This window comes from Saccopteryx bilineata, chromosome 6 (genome assembly GCF_036850765.1).
Source record: "Saccopteryx bilineata isolate mSacBil1 chromosome 6, mSacBil1_pri_phased_curated, whole genome shotgun sequence".
Taxonomy (NCBI): domain Eukaryota; kingdom Metazoa; phylum Chordata; class Mammalia; order Chiroptera; family Emballonuridae; genus Saccopteryx; species Saccopteryx bilineata.
In genome coordinates, this window is record NC_089495.1 from 158,078,042 (window position 1) to 158,091,253 (window position 13,212).

A 13,212-nucleotide genomic window follows, 5' to 3' on the forward strand; every position below is an offset into this window, starting at 1 on the left:
GCACAAAAACAGTCATAGAAAACAAGTGAATGAGTGAGCATGTCTACGTTTCAATAATACTTTGTCTGTTGGCTACCTATATGTCTTTGGAAGAATGGCTTTCTATGTCCTCTACCCATTCTTGAGTGGATTATTTTTTGTTATTGAGTTGTATGAGTTATTTATACAGTGGTACCTTGAGATACAAATTTAATTCATTCTGTAACCGAGCTTGTAAGTCAGTCAACTCGTATATCAAACAGCCGATACCTGACCCGTGTGCCAACGCGCCAACTAGCATCAGCTTCCCAAATCACAACTCGTATCTTGGAATTTCGCTCAGATCTCAAACAAAAATATGGACCAAGTCGCAACTCGTATGTTAAAAATTCATATGTTGGTCTGTTCGTATTTTAAGGTACCACTGTATATATATTTCACTTATATTTGGGCTCTAAAGAAAAACAACAAACCAAATGAACAAACAAAACAAAACAAAATGAAACAAAAGACTCATAGAAACAGAGACTAAAGGGATGGTTGCCAGAGAAGAGGGGAATGGGAGCAGGGGATCGGTGAAAAAGGTGAGAGGGGATAGTCAATAATATTGCAGTAAATTTGCACAGTGATAGATGATTACTAGAATTAGTGAGGCGACTGCATTCTAAGGTATTCCAGTCACTATATTGTACACCTGAAATTAATATAGCTTATATAATATTGTATACCAACTATAGTTAAATAAAAAAATTAAAAAACAAAAAAACTTTATTTATAAACACTGACATTTGAATTTCATATAGTTCTTACATATCACTAAATATTGTTCTTAGAGTTTTTTCCCAACCGGTAAAATGTAACACTGTTCTTACCTCACTAGTAATTCCAAACCAGGCCATGGGCTGGATTTGGCCCTCTGGTTCCAGTTTGCTGATTTGTGGCCTAAAACAAAAAAATCCCAAACCCCCAAACTTTGACTGTGTCCTACCAAACAAATCATGCATTTTCTCTCCACCTGTCAGTGTTTGCTCATGTCTGACTCTCTTTTTTCCTAGAATGTCACCTCCATGCTACCTTCCTGAACTTATTGTCATTACTTGTTGACTGAGAGAGGGCCAGCCCTGAATATATATTTCCTGATCATCCAATCTGTCCCTAGTAAAATGAGAGAAGTGCTTCAATTCATTCTGCTACAGAGCTAGAAAAATAAATTCAAAGGTAAATTCAAGATGAAAGCAAGATTTTTGGTATATTTGAGTGTAAATATATCTAATCAAGTAAAAAATCACTTAGATCTAATCTGTCTTGATAGTGTTGGGACTGAAGAAGAATTATCAGACAGGACAACGGGAAACAAGTATAGAGAGGGGACTTTTGAGTTCAAGAAAGATAAATGATACATTATGACTTCGCATGGGGTTGATTTCGGTTATTTTTAGCTGATTGGGACATATGAAAGCTAGATAGAGAAGTGATTCTGTAATTAAACAACAGATAAAAGCATTATGTTTTTTATGTTTTATGATTTTTAAAATACATAAAAATAATTTGCTATAATGAGATAATAAAATTGGTCAGTTACTTTTCATTGTAGTGTTTCTAAAAACCTTATGTTTTACTAAGTCTTCAAATATATTTTCACAAAGACAATTGCATGAAGTAGTTTGCTATAATAACCTATAACTCTGAAAAGCCCATTTGTATGAAACTTGAGATAATAGTGATAAGAATGGTGGCTTTATCGCTTCCTCGATCTCCTTTCTCTCTCTTTCCTCCCAAGTTTTGCCTTGGATATGATGGGGTCATTTCTCCAGGGTCTAGATTTTGCTTGCTGTACCCAGTGGGCTCTGTCCTCTGAATTTCCTATACGTTGCTAGTTATGTTTGGAGGCTTGATAAGATAAATCTAACAATTGCGGGAAGAGCAAAGAAGGTTTGTGGATAGGTTTAGTTCTTCCGTGGGGAGGCTTGTTTTCTCTTTTTGTGGTGTTTGCAGATGTTATTGTTGCAAACTTGATCCACATAGGGTTTCTAAAATTGTTATAGTTTAATTCTAGCAACTTTTAAAATATATTAGCTAGAAACTTCTATGAAGAGAAATATCTCTTCTTTTACAAGTATTCTCCCAAGTGGTAAAATTTATATAGGAATATCAGGATAAATGCTTCATTTCCTCTCCTATGTTTACTTGTCTTAAAAATAATGAGTTAGTGAGCATCCTCCAATGATCAGTCAATGTGATTATTTATTTTGGGGAGGTCATTGGCCTCTCACAGACTGTGCATACATACCAACAAACATACATGAAACATATACCCTTCATATGTTTCAATTCATTGTATTTATTTTTCTTATTGATGTTCAAATTACCCTACTTTGCTCAGTGGGAGCTTACTCAGGTTGGCTCCTGAGTCACTTTGTAAGATTCCTGGATCTCTCTTCTGGTCCTTGTCATGTGGTGTAGGGTTCCAGGCTCAACTGAACATTTCCTGTTTTGTATCTGTAAACAGCAATTTTTACAAGAAGCCCTGGTTCTGTTTAGTAAGAAAAAAATATTTGGACACCACAATCTAGTCTGTAGGGGTCATCATTGCTACTGGGATGGCTTTCTCAGTGAACAATACTAGGAAATATACAGACATGTTTTTAAAGATAAAAATTCATGAGTTTTTGTTTGGTATTTCCAATTCAAATTCAGGATGACTTAAGATTTTTACCTAACCTACTTTGATATCACAATCCTATATCTTATTTTTTCTACTCAGGGAATTCCACTTCTCAACAAAACTAGGAATTTTATAATTAAAATATCACATAAATACTTAACTCTTTTATGCCTTAATGTATTCCCAACAGTCTGGGAATAACAATAAGAACACTACAGCCAACTATATGATTACAGAAAAGAGTATGTGACTGTTTTTTGGTAGTTTTCTTTGTCTTTGGCATATTTAGAGTAGTAGACTATTCTCTTCAGGAATGGGTAAATAAACCGTGTTTTAAAGTTACACAGGATGGTTCAGTTCCTCTAGGTTTAACTATGCCACCAAATAGAAATATATTTAAGAGCATTAATTTTTATTAAAAATTTTTGGCACTGCACTTAAAAAGCACTAACCAGGTTTTATAATTATGGAAAACATTTATACAATGTCAAAGTTAAATATCCAGACTGAGGTACATTTAAGCACCTTGATCCATCAACCCCATTCATTTTTCTTCTTTGTTATTATATGTAAAATTTTTTAAAAATTGAGATTTATTATTTTACTATTTGTTTTAAAATACAGGCAGATACTTAAATATATTCTTATCTTTACCAACTTTAGATGAGTGATAGTTTACTGCAACAACGATTCTTCATCTTATTCTTTCTACTTCACAACGTAGCCTCAAGTTCATGCAACAGGAGTCTAGAGAGATACGTTCTTCACTGTGTGGATGGTCTGTAGGTTATTCAGTCAATCAGATTTCTAACGGACACATAAGTTGTTTCCTGCATTTTATTGTAACAAAGTCTTGTAGTGTACAGCTTGGTGCGTATACCCCTACAATCTGTCCACTGACTATGTTCTCAAAGTTTTGCTTTCGATGAAAAGATAGTTGAGAAGAGGAGGCTCAGTGCAGTTTCTGTCTGCATTTCTTTGTGGTAGTTAAGAGCTATTTGCATTTCTCTTCCTGTGACCTTCCTTTTCACGCATCAAGCCCATTTTTATATGGGGTGCTTAGTGTTTCACTTCCCTATGCTTAAGGGCTCCTTCATAGAGTAGAGATATAAGAACTTTGTGATAAAACTTAAAACATTTTTTTTTCTAGTTTGTCATTTGTCTTTTAGTTTACTTCTGTCATTTTTTTCTCTTGCAAAAGGTTTACTTCCATTTTTTACATTGCCACATTTGTCTAATTTCTTACTGAGTTCTGATTTGCAACAGAGTTAAGAAAGTTTCCCTTATCTGTTTTTACACTGCTAGTACGTATTATTGGTTTAAAGTCTTCCATTTAAATATCTTATCCTTTCGGGATTTATCCTGGAGTGAGGAAAGAATCTGATGTGAGGAAAGAATACAGTCTTTCTTTTTTCATATGGCTATTTAGTTAGCCCAATATAACTTACTAAATTTCCATCGTTTACTCAAGGATGCGGTATGCTGATTTAGTATGTATTAATTTTGCATCTGCAATCGGGTCCATTTCTGGATATTCTAATATCTCCCATTGCTCTGTGACAATTTGTGTATTGACACTGTACTGTTTTAAGTCTGGAAACTTTGTAATAGGGTTTAATATTGGCAGAGTTAATATTCTTTACCTTCACTACCTCATTGATTTCTTTTTCATGGTGTTATTTATCACTCTTGCTCAGTTGTGCTTCCAAATGACCTTAGTAATCAACTTATGAAGTCTGACTCTAAAGAAAAATCTGATAGCATTTTTGTTGGGATTGTATAATTTCATACATTACCTTAGCTCAAGTGGACATCTGTATTGATGTATAAGAAAAATTTAGCAGTAAGATTTTTTAAAAATCAGAGATGATACATAACCATAAAATATTTGTTCTAACTTGAGTGTTAAGGTCAGGTTTAACATTTAACATGAAGATATCCAGGACATATATCCATACAGGAGATATGGTTTGACTTGTAGCATAATTGCATTTGTTTGATAATAAATGATTTATAATCATGTATTTCTATTCATGGTTACATTCATAATTGGGCTACTCAAAAAAGCCCACTCAATAAAAACATAATGGTTGTGGGTACTCTTTTCTTTTAGTCTACTGTCTGGATCATGTTTTATGGTTTTATGACTAAGAATGGACATCTAGGCACAGCTTTCCAAAAAGAAATCTGCTCTTCTTGCTGTTTCTGCATCTTCAGTAAGACAATTAGCTACAATTGAAATTAAAATGCAACGAAGCTGAGTTTTTATTGTTGCTTGTGATCATGATCTCAGCAATGTCAAAGATTCATGTTTCAGAAGTTTCTTGTCACTTTGGAGTTGGGTGACCTGGCTGTGATGGGTTGCATTCACTCTGTCTTTCAGCCGTACGTAATTCTAGTGTCATGGATTTACCTAGAACATCTCATAGTTACTGGTTTATTTTTTTCATTCATTCGATATTAATGAAAGTACTTAATGTGTCAGAATAAAGTTCCTACTCTTAAAGTCTAGCGTAAGATAGTAAAACAGAGTTGAAGCTCAATGCAATAAATAAAAGTATCCATTGGAGCTATTAAAGAGTGTGCTCTAACAACACAAAGGAGTAAAAGAGTGCAGAGGCAGACACGGGACATGTGCTGTAGGGAGGTGGAAGAAATCTCCAGGAAGAGGGGAAAGGAAGGTCTGAGGGGGAGAGTAAAGCATGGAGCCCAGAAAGTGACTAGCCTTAATTGCACCTGAAGAACAGAGGATTTCAGGAAGATGGCCTCTCAGATGTGAAAAATGATAGAACACCCGAAACAGAAAGAATCCCGGGAGAACTACTTCTGCACCAACAATAAAACTAAAACAAACCACAACAAAATATCAACTCTGACAAGCAAAGTTGTGCAAGAAAGAGTATGTGTTTTTGATGTTTGGTAGTCATAATAATATTACTGTGGTACCTTAAAATACGAACAGATCAACATACAAATTTTTTTAAGATATGAGCTGCGACTTGGTCCGTATTTTTGTTTGAGACCCAAACAAAATTCTGAGATACGAGTCATGATTTGAGAAGCTGCTGCTAGTTGGCGCGTTGGCACATGGGTCCAGTATTGGCAGTTTGATATACGAGTTGACTGACTTACGAGCTCAGTTACAGAATGAATTAAATTCGTATCTCAGGATACCACTGTAGTAAGCACTAAACTAACAAGTTTTGATACAAATATGTTGGGAGATGAAAAGGAGGGCAAGAATGTGTGGAGAGCAATTGTAAGGTGGGCTGGTAGAAGAGTTAAGTTCTCAGGTCCTGCAGCAGGAAGCCATAGGTAGTTATTCTGAAATTGAAACATTAAGAATAGGTGTACTTGTTGCTTAGATATTGAAAACGAAATGCCGAATGAAACATCTAAGAGGGTAGAAAGTAGTGGCTGTTGGAGGATCGGAATACAGTGAGTGGAAGGGAAGGGGACTGTTCACTGGCAAAGTAGGTTCTGTATTTAAACTCCATAGGTGTTTGACATTGATAAATTACATTTCTAAAGGAGAGGGCAGGATAGGAACCAAGTGTGTGTGAAGGGCAACACGATAAGATGGTACGGTCAGCATCCTAATTCATTATCAACACCAACATTCAGAAGCATTTTAAAAGGTTTTGGAGTGTAATGGTTAGGATTATAATCACAGCTGGATTGAACTGGAAGTCAGATGGTGTTTCAGTTGAGCAAATATCGACAGGTTGACAAAACCAAGAAAATATAGGCTATTTTCAAATGGGATTTTGATTTAAATGAAATTATCTTGATGTGTCAGCTGCTAATTAAGTTAGAACCCTAGGGAGAGCACAAAAAGTTGGTAATTGTGAATGCATCTTGTTTTTTTTTTTGTACTTTTCCTGAAGCTGGAAACAGGGAGGCAGTCAGACAGACTCTCGCATGCGCCCAACAGGATCCACCCAGCATGCCCACCAGGGGGCGATGCTCTGCCCATCTGGGGTGTCGCTCTGTTGTGACCAGAGCCACTCTAACGCCTGAGGCAGACCAGAGCCACTCTAACGCCTGAGGCTGGGAGCCATCCTCAGCGCCCAGGCCATCTTTGCTCCAATGGAGCCTTGGCTGCGGAAGGGGAAGAGAGAGACAGAGAGGAAGGAGAGGGGAAGGGTGGAGAAGCAGATGGGCGCTTCTCCTGTGTGCCCTGGCCGGGAATCGAACCCGGACTTCCGCACGCCAGGCTGACGCTCTACCACTGAGCCAACCAGCCAGGGCCATGAATGCGTCTTAAAAGTGAAAATACCGTGCTCTGAGTTAATGTTGTGACACCTTCAGTTTGCTGAAGAATCAGTATCAATAGGTGAATTCACTCTCTCTGAGAAATCTCAGGGCTGCTGAAGTGTGTGATGGAGCATCTGGAACTCCAAAACCCACTATTTACTTTGGAGAAGGGGAATCATGGGCTGAAGAAATCGACTACCTTCCAATGCAACCCCCACCACTGCAATGCACAGTGTCATTATTAGCTTTGGGATTTTGGAATGGGGGGGCATAGCAAAAAGAGAAAAAAGAATAGACCAGTATAAACCACATTGAAATGACTAATTTTTAAGCATCTTATATGTACAGTTTCACAGCTTGAATAAATACTTATTTCCTTCACTTTTCTTTTCTCCATTTATCGAGAATGAACTGGACACAGAACAGCGGGGCTTGTATAAAGGCTCCTGGGTTGCTCAATGTGGAGTCAGGGCTGGGCTGGGGTCCCCAGAGCTGAATGTGTCACTGGCTCTCCTGCTATTTGAACATGGAAAGTGGATCTGAGTGTTGAGGTCCATGCGAGCCAGATGCCCTTTGATCTCTCTTCCATCTTTCCAGCACTGTGGCTCCTTCATCCACGTCACTTGGTCTTCAATTTTCATATCATTAGGGACATTACAATGAATGCTCTGGAAATGGCTGTTTATTTCAAGGGCCATCACTGGGTTTGAACTTTCCTTTCTGGGCTGGCTTCAGGAGTCCCTTCAAAACACACGTGAGTCTGGGTACAGTTTGACGTCTTCGTGCCTTGGGTCTGAGCAAGGAGTGATGGCTGTGAAATAAATCCGTGCCTTGTTTTAAGTTTATTTTGAGTTCGGAGGTCACACCATGATAAATGAGTTCACAATGATGACACAGCAGTGAGGCAAATCCCTGGAATTTGAGGCTCAGAATAAAATTTCAAAATAGTAAATAAAAAATACAAGTGAACTTAAAAGTGGGTGACTAGGACACATGACCTCAGTCTCAGATGTCACATTTATAGTTTGAGGGGACCTTCTGTGACTGACATGCAAGGTTCAGAAGTCCCGATTTGTCAGATATTATCAGAGTCCCAAGCAGAGGCTCCTCCTAAGGGATACGTTCTTGGAAAAGAGAGAACTTTTCATTTGCTCTGTAGTTTCTGAGTCTGTGAACCCAAGGTGGAGAATCTGGGCTCTCGTCCCCCCGCCATCTCCACCCCATCTAAGTCTGTGTTTCCCTAGGACTGTTTCCACAGGGAGGTAAACTCTAGGGCAGGGGGCTGCTTCAAAGCAAATGAGGCCCTTAATTTATCATAAAAGAGAAGACTGGTTGTTAAGGTTTTATTGGATTACAATAAAGGCTCCTAGCGCTGGGAGCCTGTGGTTTGATTCCCGGCATCTCTGGGGGAGCTTGAAATCATAACCACAGATTATAGCAATGAGCTTCCAAATTTCCATCTCCCAAGCAGAGATGCTGCTTTCCTGGAGCGAATATGGAATGACATGCTCTGTGATTTTAGGATATGTATTGGAAACTTTTCTGTTTGGATATCACTTCAGGAGGGCTGTGATTCTCCAATCACCTCTGTGGTTACAGCCTCAATGTTCTTACAGAAGAGAAAGAAAAGGGGGAAAAATGATAAAACAAAACAAAAGATGATTGTTGTGACTCCCCCCCATTCTGTGCTCTTACACACTTTGAAGGGGTTCATTAATTTTTTTTTCTTTCCTCGGATTCAGTAGTTCTTACAAGGTCATCCTAGGTTGGAACAGTGACTTCACAGTTCTCCGGAGACGCCCTTTCTCCCAAACCTCCTGTGATGAAGTTGTTTTTTATCAGCTCTGTAGGTGCTAAAATCTACCATCTTTGATGTCAATTGTTCGCACATATATACATACATATATATATGTATATATATATGTGTGTGTGTGTATATATATATATATATATATATATATAGAGAGAGAGAGAGAGAGAGAGAGAGAGAGAGTAATATATACACATGGTTTTCAATTTTTAATTTTTTGGCCTGCCAGGTTGACCATGTTGAACCATATTGGAAAGAAAGAACAAGTAAGGCAAAGATATAAGCAGACACATTTTATTTTTCTTCTCGTAAGGTGGAACTGGTGAAGAACAGTCATGTCAGTTTGAGTTCCTTTGTTTCGCATACCCGTTGATGCACATACATGCATTTAATGAAATAAGACCCAAACCTATAAAAACGTGTGTACGTTCTTCACGTTGCTTGAAACCCCTGCTTGTACTTGTCTTTCTCAGTTCAGGCTTGGAGCTGTCCCGGAATTATAGGGAGCAGTGGCCTACTTTTATTTCTTTCTTTTTTAAAATCAGTTTTTTATTTTTCACTGACAGTTGACATAGCAGTCTATTAATTTCAGGCACACATGGTCAGAGAGCAGAGCTTTGATCTGGAGGAAGGGGAGGTTATCTTCCATCTGGTCTAGTGAGAGTCTCAGGTTTCTTCCTCCACTTCAAAGTAGGAGCAGGTCAAGGGGGTGTTTTCTCTGTACTGGATGAGGTGTTCTTCCCTGACATGTGTAATGCATAGAAGACTTAAGACTTAAGCCATAAAGAAGTATGTCATCTTGTAGGCGTGGAAATCCAGAAATAAGGTCTTGGGAGGCTTTCTATTGGTGGCTTCATAACATTGTCAGGGACATGGGCTGATTTTTATTTCTGTTCCCAAATATCCATTTTTCTCTATAAAAGACTCCCTGCCCATGTTCACATGACTTTCTCGACCACTATGGGAAGAGTAGATTCCACTCCCCTCACTTCTCTCTTCTCATCCCACCCCTTCTAACTGACTTTGGACTTGGCCCGTAATAAGCCCTGGCCAGTGGTGAGAAAACAGGCTGGCCCATCTACTCAGAACCCCGAATGGAGTGGGTTGGCTCCCATTTCTTTGCAGGTTACTGCCTTCTGCCAGAAAACAGCAGGTCTCAGCAGAAGCTGCTCTGTCACCCGCGTTTGGACTGAGAAGACACTTGAAGTTGACCAGGGCCCAGAAGTCCCACAGCCCTCATATGACACAGGGAAATAAATATGTCGTGCCTTAAGCCACTAACACATTGGAGTTGTTTATTGCCACAGGAAAAATGACTAATTTTAGAACCCAGTGTCCTTCCCTCTCTCCATTCCTGTCCCTGCCAATGAAGGCTGCTTCCTAAAGCTAGTTTTCCTTGCGGTTGGGGAATGGTTTCAGCAGCTCTTTGCATCACCTCCAGATGTGACCACAGCTGGAGGCCAAAAAGAGGCCATCTCATTCTGTGTTTCCTTAAAAGAAGAGGTACAGTTTTGCAGATGCTCCATGGGTGTTCTCTTCTGGCATCTCCCTGATCAGAAATGGGTCATAGGCCCCTTCTAAACTTCGTGGTTGGCAAGGGAAAGAGGATTGCTGTGATTGACTTGTGTGTGTCAGCATTGACTCCTTGGCCAGGGTCGCTGGCCCCCTTTTGTATCATATATATGGAGTGAGATGGAGGTGGGAACAGAATAGTTAGCTGTCTGAACATAAGCAAGTCTTTGCCAACCAGGAAAAAGAGGAGAAATGGCAGTTGCCAGTCAACCCTAAATGCTTCCTGTATCCTCCGTATCTTCTAAGACAGTGGTTCTCAACCTTTCTAATGCCGTGAACCCGCAATACAGTTCCTCATGTTGCGGTGACCCCAAACCAAAAAATAATTTTAGTGGCTACTTCATAACTGTAATTTTGTTAAACTTATGATTCGGAATGTAAATAGCTGATATGCATTATGTATTTTCCGATGGCTTTAGGTGACCCCGCCAGGGTTGTGACCCACAGGTTGAGAACCGCTGTTCTAAGACTTTTCTTATACTTCTCCTTGGTCTTTGTCCTCTCTCTCCTTTTCCTGTCATTTCTTCTTTTGTCTTCTGTTAGCCTCTTTGTCATCCTCTTACATTTGTCCCCTTTCCCATACAGTATGGAGTATTCAAAGGAGAGAGGCTGTCAAGGTTCTTAGAAGAAAATTACTTCAATATTTCTCTCACTCTCAGTCCAGTGGAGAATCGACTGACCTGTACACTGTGGACACATGGTACTGTGATTCTGAAGACACTCCGAGTCCCAGAGAGCTCCCAGGATGTCAGGTGTTGAGGATTAGAGAAGAAAAGGAACCCTCAATTTATAAGGGCTAGAATCAAGACCTCAGGCTCCAGGGGAGATGGCTTTTCTCAGTGAGAATACTCCAAACCCGAGACAGACCTCATGTTCTGACCAACAGCTTCTAGGTTTTCCTGAAAGGTCTTGTTTGTTCCCCAACTTTCAGTCTTAGGTTTCTGGGGGCATGTCTGGTGGTGCAATGAAAATTATTTTAGTGTAGGAGGAGGTGAGAGGCAGGGAAGCCAGTGGGAAAACTGACAGTAATACAACTATGAGGTGCTAAAATCAGGCCCTGGTTGTGAGCATGCAGATGGAGAACAAATGCAATAAATTATTTGTACTTTTTCTTTGGCTGTTATGTATTATGTTGTGCTGGGAATATACCAGGATGAAGCTCATGACTGCAGCACAGAGCCTCGAAAGACTAGGAGAAGGAGGAAAAGATAGGTATAATGCTACATGAATATACAAACCTACCACTTCTATGCAGTTTAGAGATACACAGGTGAGTACTATGGCTGCTGAAAATCCAGACAAATGCATGGGAATAGAAATGCAAATCAGGAGAGTGGTTGCCTCTGAGGACTGAGGGGGAATATCACTGGAATAGGCTTCCATGGAGTTTCATTTCTACTGGGATCGCTTTATTTTTTAAACTGGGTGGTAGACACATTGAGACACATTGATGCTCATTATATAGTTCTGTACACCTTTTGGTATTTTTAAGTGAATACAAGATGTATTTTAAAGTGTAGGGGTAGATGGTTTAAGGTATGAACAGGAGAATGTGAACAAGCTAAGTTGATCCCATGTCTTTAAAAACATTTTTTAAAATCAATTTTAGAGAGAGAGAGAGAAACACACTGATTTGTCATTCTACTTATTTATACATTTATTGATTGATTCTTGTATGTGCCCTGACCAGGAATCAAACCAGCAACGTTAGCATATTGGGACGATGCTCTAAAAACTGAATCACCAGGCCAGGGATCTCTTTTATTTTTTCTTTTCTCTTTTATTTATTTATTTTTTATTTTTTTTAAAAAATTTTTATTTATTCATTTTAGTGAGGAGAGGGAGAGACAGAGAGAGAGAGAGAGAGAGGAGAGACAGAGAGAGAGAAGGGGGGAGGAGCTGGAAGCATCAACTCCCATATGTGCCTTGACCAGGCAAGCCCAGGGTTTCGAACTGGCGACCTCAGCATTTCCAGGTCGACGCTTTATCCACTGCGCCACCACAGGTCAGGCCTTTCTTTTCTCTTTTACAGTATGATAAAAAGAAATAATTTTTTTCTCACACACACATATATACTGAAGAAACAATTCTAATGTTATATTTTACTGGCTGCCTGTGCTGAAGTCCCAACCAGAAACCTTAATTAGCTGGTGAACTGCCATTTCCACTGGAAAGGATGGTGCATAGAAATCTCCCCATAACAAAACAAAATCACTGAGTGTAGAGGGATAAGTGGTTTAAGAAAGTAATTTTGGATAAAAAGCATCTTTAAGAATAGCATAAAGATGGAAGACCCTCAAAGGGATGAGTCACAGAGCTGTGATGTAACAGTCTGAAGAGTCTTTCATCATCCAGGGGGGAGCTGTGTGACTTCTTTCAGGTACACATTCTCCGGGAATAGCAGCATGATTGCCCGCTGTTCCTGCATCGTACAGCTGTAGTCTTCAGATGGCTCCCACCGACTCATGGCAGCTACGAAATGACACTGTTGTATTTTCTGCTGGTTGCGGTTTCATTTGGCCACAGCCTCTCTTTGCTCTCAGTGACTGTTAGTGACAGCAAAGCAAAGAGCCCATGGAAAAATAACTCGGAGAACATACTGGGTTTATTAGTTGCAACTAAGTCAATCCATGTAATGCTAGTATCAGGATTCTCCAAGAAAAAATTTCAACCCATTTTAAGAGTGCTCATATATTTTTTTGAGTGTTTGCAAAGTAATACTGAAGACAGCCATGCAATTTCACAAGGACAAAGTTCCGATGGAGTTTTTTTATAAAATGAAATCATGCTGTATTTTCCCCCCTCCAGAATTTTATGTAGTCACTCCCAAGGGCAATATTATTTGCCATATCCTCAGACTTTGAATTTTATATAATTTTTATGGGAGGAGGGACTGTATTTAATAAAACTTGAATGAAAGGATGTTTTT